The sequence below is a fragment of the Dermacentor andersoni genome, chromosome 11 (genome assembly GCF_023375885.2).
Source record: "Dermacentor andersoni chromosome 11, qqDerAnde1_hic_scaffold, whole genome shotgun sequence".
NCBI classification, from domain to species: Eukaryota; Metazoa; Arthropoda; class Arachnida; order Ixodida; family Ixodidae; genus Dermacentor; species Dermacentor andersoni.
In genome coordinates, this window is record NC_092824.1 from 46,571,806 (window position 1) to 46,584,122 (window position 12,317).

The window sequence follows — 12,317 nt, forward strand, 5'->3', positions numbered from 1 at the left end:
ATATTTGTTGCTGAAACATTACCCAGTTGGGCTATCTGTACATTTTTTTGGCTGGTAGTTAAGTATGCCCGTGCAGAGGGATATTTTCAGAAGACGTGACTGGAATATTCACAGTATCATGCCTAAGATTGTAATTTATTTTGCTTAATACACATTTAAATGTCTTTCTCATACTTTTAAATGAATGGTCATTGGCCATAACTTCAACAGAAGGCAGATGGGTTGATTGTATTGATATGGTCACTTAATTTCTTACAGGTAATGAGGCCTCTTGGGCATGCTAACAGGTTTCCAAGTTAGGTATACCACATGAGCACCCGAAATACCACACGAGCACTTTGTGTCATGGCACGACAGATATGCACCTCCTAGGAAACAGAACTGATAGTATAGTTCAAATGAATTCTATCACAGTAAATTATTTAAGGTGCTTTGAAAGATGAAAATTTTTTTCTAGGCTATCGAGGTTCAGGACGTTTAGTTAACGCAAAAAAAAAAAACATATTGAGTAAGAAATGCCTTGTGAGTATGCTTGACTTTATTTTTTTTAATAAATAGAACCAATTTCCCTGAATTTTTGTGAAGTGAAAGGTTTTAAAAATATATTTAACACAGAGATTCTCTGGAAACTTTGTATGACATATAACAAGACAGCATACCGATGTGGCCATTTTAAAATTTTCCTATCTTTTTCCAAGCCTTCCCTGGCTGTCTTCATGAAACTTTTCTGGCAATCTATGACGCCTGCAGCTTAAGCGCAATAAAAAAATATTGTGATTTAATGCTTGCCAAGTACTGCCAGTCCATAATATTTAGATAAAACGAATAACACGTCGGTCACTTGACATGTAGTATTAGATGCAACTGACTTGAATCCCTTGTTTAATAAAGCTGACAAGGGCTTCGGCAAGTTCCTAATTGATGGCTACACGAGTACAGCACGGAAGACACAGAGACACACGTAAAACAAATGCAACAATGTGAGGGAAAACTATACAATGAGTTATTTTTAGGTTCAATAGTAGTTTTTTTATATAATTTGCTCTCATCACATATGCCTCTAGTTAACTTTGTTTACCTCTGACTAAAGACTACATGGCAATATTAATCAGTACCATTATGATGTTTCGTTATATTACAGTGTGATAAGCAGTTAGACAACCGTAATGGTCGCCGGTGCCAGCAACGGTACGTTTCGTTTCAAGACAGGTTCATGTGACACACAGTGTACTTATAAAAATAAAAGAAATGCGAGAATCCCAAACGATTCCTATAATAATAATTGTTGAAACAAAGATACCCGACTGGACTGTGCACATTTTTCAGGTGTTAATGCAATATGCCCGTGCCGAACGAACATGCTCAGCATACTGACTGCAGTTTTGAACAATCACGTTAACATTTGCAATTTATTTCCGCTTAGAGCAGTCTGCAATGTCTTTTTTCTCATACTTCGAGATGAATACATTTGCCACACTTTCAGTAGAATGCATATGAATGGCGATGTACTGATCAGGTTACTTACCGACTAAAACATGTTACAATCTCTTAGGTGTGTTGATAAGGGTAGAACAAGTGCAATGTCCACTAAATTATTTGAATAATCTGTGCGTTATCTACGAAGAAAACACCACCAAATTGATAATCTGGCTCTTTTTTCTTTTGTACAGCGCATATAGTATGCAGTCTGTCCAAGACGACGGCACTACATGCAACAGTAATGAAAACCGGAACACTTATTACGCACGACAAGGGCTTCATACCATGCACGACTGGCACAGTGCGAATCTGGGCCAGCAGCTGCCTAGTGATGAAGAGCACGTAAACTGCATAACGCCGAAGCATCGAAAGGCGCTTAACGCTTTTCATACAGCTCGAAAGATAACTTCTGCTGCTAAACTGTTTAAAAAAAGAGAAAAGAAACAAATCTTCCAACTACCGTCAAACGCAATGCCTTCTGTTTGAAACGTGTAAAGGTGCTTCCCGGAGCGACTAATTTATTGTTCTCCAATTTTTTTCGGCTAAGTTGCGAAGCTGCAAGCGACTGAGCTTATCGCAGGTTTCACGCTCCGAAAGCGTTTGTGGTTGCATATAAATAGATAGGGTGAATCTAGAGATTTTTGCTTGATATTTCTTCAAGTGTCGTGTTTTGCTTGCGGTAACTTCCCAAAATTAACTTGCGGTAACTTCCCAAACAATGCGAAAACGGCAGCGCACACACTGCTGATGCATGCCCCGCAAACACGGCCTTTCATTCGAGTACGTTAGCAGTTATTCAACTATACGTGTCTTTCTGGACATTCTTGATGCTAACACAATTTCGAGATATATACGTAAAGCGTGTCACGAGAATTTCACTACACATGCGGCGCAGCGTTCATCGCGGCCGGATCAAGCGCCATGAAATGAGATCTACCACACTGGCTGCCCAACATACACAATGCACAACATACACAACATACCCAACATACAGTATCAAGTTAAAACATGGTGTACTTCCTTCTTTACGCACCTAAACTATAATGCTAAAATCAACAAGCCTGAGCGATCGCTCGCCGTAAAACATTCCGTATAGTAGAAGCGAGAACAAGAGCGCGTTATCAAACCATGTCAGCGACAAACCGACACTATACCCGAGTCGCCTGCGCTACATGCAGCCGCTTCGCGCTACGAAATGCGCTCACATAATCATGAGCTACTGATGGAAAACATCTTTGCTAAAGCTTACCGTTCAGTGTAGTTGACGTGTGATGCCACAAAGATGACACGCATACACAGACACCAAAGTTCAGGCAGACACCGCACACCGGTACAACCGTTTACGTGCCTTGCGCACTCGTTGAGACGGCGCACCGCCGCGCATGCGCAAGAGCTCCGAGCATGCGCAGGAGCTCCACGCGCGAGGGCGTGCGCGCTCGGAGGAGTGTGAGCGCCTTCACCTCCTTCATTTTTTTTGTCTCTTTCTCTTTCTCTCTCTCTGCGCGCCATGCGCGCCGGAACGGGTGGCTTATTCATCTTTATCACCACTATGGACGACCGCACGCCAAGTTTCATCCTAGACGCCAGCGCTCGTTTCTCCCCTGGCGGAACGATTTCATCTCCAACGGGTGTAGGTTTCCGCCGCCGCTTCCCTTAGCGGTCGCGCCCGCGTTCAGTTCGCGCTGCGCGCGAAACGTCTCTTGTTTGCGAGGGCGCCTCTTCGGATGACCGGAAATTATTATTGTGTTGTTAACTGTCACGACAGCAATGTAAACACGAAATGGTTGATGCCACCAGTGAAATTCTGCCGATTCACAAGAAAATGGTACGAAAAAAGCAGACGACACACATGGATTACTGCGGTGCGCCGAGCGAAGTAAACAACTGGCAAACGAAGCGAGCTCGTTCATTGATCACTCCTGAGTGTATGACGGTTTCTATATGTAACCCACATGAATTTAATAATTACTCGGTACATAATGCTTTTATTAATATAAAAACTTTTGTTCGACGAGCGCTTGTCCTGTCTTCTTTCTCGTGTTTCGTTTACGTGTGCGCTGCCCAAGAATGGAAACCACTTCTGTTGTATGCGCTAGCAGTGGCCGAAGTTCACGCGTGCCGAGAAATTGAATATGTGCCCGATGCATTGAACATGACCGGAGTTCATTCCCGCTTCGCCACTGCACCGATCGATCGAGTTACTGGACGATACGCGGCCCGCGTCTTGGTCGCGCCGGCATTGCTGAAGCAGGAATCATTACTAATACTTTCAACTTCCGTCTCTTGAGCACTGTTAAAAAATGGCCAAGCTGTCTACATTGCTGCTTCTATTCCATATTGTAGGGGACGCACTAGTTAAAGTTGTGTGCGCATGTCGTACTTGTGCTATGCAGCGATATATTTTGTTTATTTCCGCAAAGTGTCGATGGAAGACCGTTGTCGCCATCAGAGACAACACGGATTTGTAGCAAACATATTGTGAGAAACTGCAAAAATGACTTTAGCTCGTATGTGCCGTATGTATGTGCCGCATCGTATGTGCTGACGATTTTTCCGGCGGTACATATACGATGTCGTTTCCAATCACCTGCTCAGCGTCACTTACATGGTTAAGCAGACGCTGCCCTTTCGCCGCATTGCAGCCATAAAAATAATCGTCAAGCCTACCGATCTTCTTAAAGGCAAATAGAAGCGTGTACAGTCTGTTTCACACTTAGGGGAAAACTGGGAACGTATTGCATCGCGTTGCGGCAAGCAATGCAGTCGTGCGGTGGCAGCAGCTCGAGCAGGCGCAGACGCTCGAGGGGCGGAGTCGTGATCTGCGTCGTCTGCTACGGCGGCGTGCGCTGGCCGCATTGTCGGGAAGCGTGCTACTGTCAGGGGCAGTGTACGTATATTTCTTCACTGTGTGTGCTACCGTAATAAGCAGCGACAAGACGCACCAAGATGTGCGCGCAACGTGCTCAGTCTTTGTTTGACTCGAAAGGAAAACAAAGCACTCAACAATGATAACTATGGGAGTCGAACACGATGAAACAAACGGATACGATTAAATGAATGTTTTAGGTTCAGACGATGAGCTGGAAATGGTTTTTCTCGACAATCATTCGCTACACCAGACAGACTCTGCCCGCCGGCGGGGAAATGGACACGTCACGGTCGGAACTTCAGTTAGTATCTCGTCATGTCCCCAGCGGCAGCGATGACAGCGCACATCCTGGAAGGCAGTGAAGTGCAGAATGACTTGATCAGGGATGTGTTCATTCGCAGCATGTCTCAGTCACTGACGATGGTGGATCGAAGCCTATCCTCGGGCGACTGATAGAGGGGACGGTGCACCAGCGATACTTTCAACGAGCCCCAGACATTTTAAATGATGTTGGCGCCCGGGGATTGAGGCGGCCACTCCAAGAGAGTGACTGCGCGCTCTTCTAGCAGTTGTTGCACCACACGAGCAGTGTGGATCGGCGACCTATCGCGTTAGAATATATAGTCGCCTTCCAGAAACGGGCCGTCAAGAATGTATGGAATCAGTACGTCGTCTATGACTGCCCTGCAGCGAAGAACTTACCTTCGAGGCGAATCAGTTGGCGTCGCACAACGCATAGTAAAGAATACCGGCTCATTTCACGCCGTAGCGATGAGATCGGCGCCCTGCAACTGATAGTAGAACGTTTCCCGACAATGCGGCCAGCGCGCGCCGCCGTAGCAGACGACGCCGTTCAAGATCCCGCGCCTCGAGCACCTGCGCGAGCTGCTGCCGCCGCCTGACTCAAGCGCTCGCCGCATCGCGATGCAATGCGCTGCGAGTTTTCCCCTAAATGTGAAACAGACTGTACACCGCCCTTCGAACGAAATCTCCACGCGCACACACGTAGGCACACACCGCGCGCGGCGCGAAACGTGCCAAAACACGCGCAGTGCAGGAGGCAGTCAAGGCGGCACGAACGAGAGATGGGAGAGGGGTACCACCCGCTAATAGAATTTTGCTTCGCATGCGGCGCTGTCAACGCCGGCGCAGCAGCGCCGCTCTCGGTGCCGTTCTTGTCTATTCATCTTTTTTTATGGACGAAGGAAATGCGCTGGCAGGTTGTATGACAAACGCTGTGGGCATCGTATGAGACTGGAACGCTAACATGAATGCGCTGTTTGTAAAAGCCGTTACAGGGCCCTTCAGACGTTTCAGACGCATTATTTCCAGCGTCGATTAGTAATACAGCGTACTTGTAGCATATCTTCCAGCGTACCGCCAAATGTGATGCCCGCACGTATGTTATTTCTAATTTTCTGTTCCGATGATAGGTTAAAGCAATCAGTACAGCATTGAGGTACTCATATGCGTGGCTGCGCAGGCATACCGCCGGCGAAATACTGGGTGGGCTCAGAGAATTTGGCACCTATTTTAAGTGAATGAGAAACTCTGATGGGTTTATAGTGCAGGATATTAGTCAACAAAAAACCGCCCGATGTTAGTGACGCAGCCGAGATATGAAGACAATGTGAAATGTATCCGAGAATCGGACGACACACAACGCGAACACCACATGCGCGACATCGGTTCATCGCACATTCACAAAGTCCGCGTTGTCAGCTACAAACATTACGAGTGTATTTGCTGTTAGCTTGATGCCTGTTTGGAATCCACTTGTAGCTGAAGCTGGCGTTCATAGCATATATTATAACAATTGGATCGGCGTTTTTCTTTCTTTATTCTACTACCGCAAAAGTGATGCGACAACTGTGAAGACTGTCTTGGGATTGCCGAGAGCGGCTACGTAGATGATATCATGTGGTCAACAAATGCGGAGGTATACACTATGTGTATACTAATGTCTACAAATAGGCTCTACAGCAATCTCAGCAGTATACAACTTCAGTGGCTTATATCAAACGCAGCTACGTATTATCCACCGGTACCTGCGCTTGGTTACAGCGTACACGGGTTGGGCCCAGATTAACGATGTTTGTCTATTGTTAATCTATAGACATGCAAGACCACGACAACTCAGAGGCAGACCAGGTGGTGAATTCACCACCTGGTCTGCCGGCTTTCGCCACTTATTCACCACATTTGCCACATCATCACCATCTGGCCTTCACTACCTGGTCTTCGCGAAGTGTACGTCCGGGAAGCAGCCAGGTTTAGGGCCTTCGGGTGCCTGGAAGACCTTGGTGACTCGGACGGTGCCTGCTCCGCCGCGATCCTCGTTCGGGGCAGCTGCACCGAACGCAGAATAGCAGTTTGCACGGTTTGCCCGCCGCGCCGGAGTTGCGGTGCCGTCGTGCATGAACCAGTGCCATATGATCGCGTTCGCAGAGGGCGGGGGGTATGGGAACTGGGAATTACATATTATCGACTTTCTTCTATAGACATTCAATACACCGGGAGTAGATAAAAAGAAATTGAAATCTTATCGACTTTCGTCTATAGAAAGTCTATATACAAAGTATATGGACAAAAATAAATAGACACTGTATCGACTTTCGTCTAAAAGTAGTCCATAGAGGGGAAATAGACAAAAAGAAACAAACACCTTATCGATTTTTTCTATAGACCATCTGTAGACAGCGAGTAGACAAAAAGAAATCGAAACCTTATCGACTTTCGTCTATAGAAAGTCTATAAACAAAGTATGGACAAAAAAAGATAGAGACTGTATCCACTTTCGTCTATAGGTAGTCCATAGAGGGGAAGTAGGCAAAAAAGAAACAAACACCTTATCGACTTTTTCCTATAGACCGTCTATAGACTGCGAGTAGACAAAAACAAATAGAAACCTTATCGACTTTCGTCTATAGAAAGTCTATAGACAAAGTATGGACAAAACGGATAGAAACAGTATCGACTTTCGTCTATAGGTATTCCATAGAGGGGAAGTAGACAAAAAAGAAACAAACACCTTATCGACTTTTTTCTGTAGACCATCTATAGACTACGAGTAGACAAAAAGAAATAGAAACCCTATCGACTTTCGTCTATAGAAAGTCTATAGACAAAGTATGGAAAAAATAGATAGAGACTCATATTAAAACTTTTTGTGCGCAAACAAACAGGGACGAATAATAGGGGCAACACAAGGTCGTCCCTATTCTTCGTCCCTGTTTGTTTGCGCACAAAATGTTTTAATATGAATCTGGTCCAACTAGGCCGACTCGCAGTTACGCTTTAGATAGAGACTGTGTCGACTTTCGTGTGTAGGTATTCTATAGAGGGGAAGTAGGCAAAAAGGAAACAAACACCTTATGAACTTTTTTCGTCTGTAGGTATTCTACAGAGGGGAAGTAGGCAAAAAGGAAACAAACACCTTATCAACTTTTTTCTATAGACCGTCTATAGACTGCGAGTAGACAAAAAGAAATAGAAAGCCTATAGACTTTCGTCTATAGAAAGTCTATAGACAAAGTATGGAAAAGAATAGATAGAGGCTGTGTCGACTTTCGTTTGTAGGTATTCTATAGAGGGGAAGTAGACAAAAAGGAAACAAACACCTTATCAACTTTTTTCTATAGACCGTCTATAGACTGCGAATAGACAAAAAGAAATAGAAACTTTATCGACTTTCGTCTATAGACAGTCTATAGACTTTGTATCAACAAAAGTCCAAATCTATAGAAAGGAAAGGTCGTCTATGAAAAGTCTATAGACTTTCTATAGACAGTCTAAAGTCATTTTTGTAAGGGACCACTGGTGCCTTAGCTTCCGTCCACCACAGCTTCAATTAGCGCTTATGCCCGTGATGCAATCGCCCATGCTGACCATGCTCGCCAACTTGCGTGCGCTCGTCTGTAAGTCTCTCAAGGCAAACAAAAGCAACGCTACCACCTCCGTCACCGTGATGTCCCATTTTCTGCCCAGAACCTCCACCAGAATGTTACGTGTAGAAAGACAGAGATGAAAAAGGCTATATACAGGCGGAGCTACTGGAGCTAGACCGCCAGGCCGACACTCGCTCGCGCCAAGGGCACAGACCCACTTCGTCGTCGTTCTTGCGGTGGCTCGTCCCTTGAGCATCGCTCGATGATATCGTAATAATATTAATAAGTGCTTAATCATTTGATCGTTAAAAAACCCGTCTAATCATTCCGTGTCTGAATCGTTGATTAGGTCCTTGAACTGGTTTTGCCCTTAGAAACAATTATCTTAAGGTATCTTGCATGGAAAAAAAATAAGAGTGGGAGGTATGTGTTCTGGCATCCACACATGCTATATTATTTATGAAAAACACTGCAAAATGTAGTTTTCAACTTCCGCGTCATCATGACTGCGTGCAAAATAATTGCATGCGGCCTGTGTGCAGCAGTACACATGTAAAGGTGTTTAATAGTCACAGATTCAATGGAGAGATTGACCCACTAGAAAGTGCTGCAGAGGATGGCCAACTATGGCATTCCTCTTCTGCGCTACAGTTACAACCGGGAACAAAACGGGACCCGTCCGGCGACCTAACAGCTCCTCAGTATGAGTGGATGATAGTACGGCTTGAGCCGCTCGCCGTTTAGAAAATCTAGTCCAAGGTGGCACATGTTGGAAGACGGTTCAACGGGTTCTATCGCGTAGTCGATGAGGGATGCGCGTTCGACGATATTGTAGGACCCTTCATACTTAGGCAGTATTTTTCAAGAGAGACCAGGGGCAGCGGAAGTAACCAAGAGCCACATATGGGCTCCAGGGAGTAAGGTGGGCGGCGAAGTGGTGTCACCGCATGTACTCTTCTGGCTTTTCTGCTCGTTGGAGGTAAAGGCCCGTGCGAGATCGCGGCCCTCTTCAGCATGTCTACACGTGCTAGAAATGGGTGCACGTTCAGATGCACCCGGCGGGTTTGGTAGAATCGCGTCGATGACTTGCGACGGGCGCAAACCGCGCAATAAGAAAAATGGTGAAAAGCCGCTGGTTCTCTGAGCACCAGTTTTGTTCACGTAGGTTACCTAGGGCAGAATGCCGTCCCAATTGGCGTGGTTGGATGCGACGTACATGGCAAGCATGTCGCCGGGAGTATGGTTGAAGGGTTCCGTAAGGCTGGTAATGATGGTACGCGGTAGCAGCGTAATGAACAGCGGGGTACTCTTTGAGAATGGCTTCAACTACTTCGGGCAAGCAGGCACGCCTGCGTTCACTTAGCAGCTCCTGACATGGCCCATGACGCAGCATGAATCGACGAAGCAGGAAGGAGGCAACATCGCGCGCTGTAAATGAAACAAGGGCGGAGGTTTCGGCGCATCGCATGAGGTGGTCGACTGTCACACTGGCGCGGAAGCTTCCATCCAATGTCAGGAAAAATGGCCTATACAAATCGGTGCCGACGCGCCCAGACGGCCGGGTAGGGCAAGGTAAAGGTTGCAGAATGGATGGCGAGAGGCGGCATGAATATTTCCGGTGCTGAAAATTGGGGAAAGAACGAAACAACTTCTGAATGTAACTGTAGACATCCCTCGCCAGTAGCTCCGCCGTCAAAGGCGCTGCTAAATTTTTAACACTTGCGAGTGTGCAGAATATGGATTGGCGTGGAAAGCTGCGCAAATTTCGTAAAGCAGACTGCGAGGTACTACCAACAACCCGTGGCACCCGTCGGAGTTATAATCGTGTCGGTGAAGCCAGTTGTCGCCAATGACTGAATGGTGAGCTTGACGTCGCAACGTATGAGTGGCCCTGATTGCCCTGATGCACCAGAAAACAAGTGTATAATGGAGGAAATGTGATGATGCTGGTGCTGCTCAGAAGTGATGGCAGTAAGGACGAGCGAAAGACGCGAAAATGGGATTAGTGAGCAGCAGGCATTGTCGTCAGGTAAGTGGGGAGCAGGAGAACGCGGCGGCGTCAGAATGCTCGCGTTCGCTGTGGTAAAACTCGCGGATATCGTAGTCCTGCAGGCGAAGAGCCTAGTGGGAAGACGGTCTGAGGGATTTTTCCAGGGGTGCAGCAAACATAGTGTGCGGAGGTCCTTGACTGCATCGAACGCACGGTCATCGAAATAAGGCCGGACCATGATGAAAACCCAGATGATGGCCTGAAATTTTTTTTTCCTGTAGCAGTGTACTCTGTCTCAGCTTTCGTAGGCTTACGACATGCATAAGCCACTATACATTCAGCAAGGCCTTGTTTGCGCTGGGCAAGAACTACGCCTATGAGTTGGTGGAGGCGGACACGTTAGCAAATGGCGGAATTGTGTGAAGGCCTTGCCGTACTCGGACGTTCACAAAGAGAGGAGTCCGTTTCTTTTAATTATTTTCCTCAAGGGCGATATCATGACGGTGACGTTGCGAATGAAACGTCTGAAGTAAGAGCTCTGACCTATGAAACTGCGCAATTCTTTGACGCTCGTTGGCTTAGGGAATTCGGTGACGGCCCGAAGTAACCTAGATCCTAGAACGCGAAGTAACATTGAATTGTCAGCGGCCGAGCTGCAAATTGGCACTTTGGGATAAGCTATAGCCAGTGTTTGTTAAATTTATTCACATTGCGCAAGAATCAGCGACAACATCACAACAGACAGAATAAACCATAACGTTCTAGCTATTTGCAAATCATGCAGGTGTGTCTTGCGTTGAGCTGTATCTTTAATTTGTAAGCCCGTCAAATGCAGTCCACGAGAAAACGACAAATGTGCAGAAATATTAATATCCAAGTACGATACATGTGGGAGAGCTAGAAAAGAGCAGTCGTTGACGCCGGACATGCGCTGATAAATGTGTGTCCCCGTAGAACACACGAATCATTTACTATGGGCAGGTATGTTCCCAATTTTGGACAATGCCATAGAGTGGGTGAGCACCCGAATAGACAATCACGAGAATGGGTAGAAGCGTGAAAACGAGTGTGAAAAGGAAACTAAATTGAACAAACTAGCACTTGAGCGTGATTAGGTGGGGTTGGTTCGTATGCGTTCTTGTTCTCATTGTAATAATTGAGCGCGCCTTGAGCCACCAGGTTTAAGCTACATAGATGTGACGAAACCAACAACAGAAAATTCAAGAATTCGATTGCATTGAAGTACCCAACAGCGCTCTCCATTCGTATAATTTTCCAGAAGCATGTTCATCATTTGGCGCTCAGTTCCCTAAGCTATGCATTCAAAATCTGCGCAAGCATCAAGGAAAGCTTCCCTTTGCAAGGTATCCCATGTAAGATTCCAATGTGTCCATTTGGTAACAGACCCGAAGGTATGGAAATCTCAGAATGACCACTACATATTGTAGTTAAAGTACCTTCAGCTATTTGGTGTGTCTACCTCGCTTCAAAACTAATCGCGATTACGTCGACCGGAATGGTGAGGTTGTTTTTGATTATTTTCATGTGCAGGATTTTTCGCCTTCTTTTTCGGGTTTTTCATGGCTGCGTAGCTGCTTTTGTGTTGGTAGCTATCTGGGCCGCTATATTTTCGGATATAGAAAAAATATCTGTGCCGGAAGTGCCTACTAGTGAACTGGCTTGCATATAACATTTGTATGCTTGCGAAGTATACGCTCCACTGATCTGTGTAACAACAGCAACAACGAAGTAAAACCTACGTAAAAGTTGGTTATATAATATCGGCTCACAGTGCTCTAAAACTTGCGCCAATGTCTTATTGTAATGATGGCTGGTATTTACCGTATTCATTCATTTAACCATTCCCGCGTAAGCTATAGCATCTAATGCCGCCTCACAGGTATAATAAAGCTCACGGATCTCTTAATTTAATGGGGAAATATGTTTCACAGATTCTTTTAATGTGTAAGAGTTATACTCGTACCCAACGCAGACACCCGTCCCTCCTTCCGTCGCGTAACACACCACATCGCCTTCCACATTGGGCCCACAGCAGACAGCGATTTGACCTTCATGCTGCATCTGGCTTCAA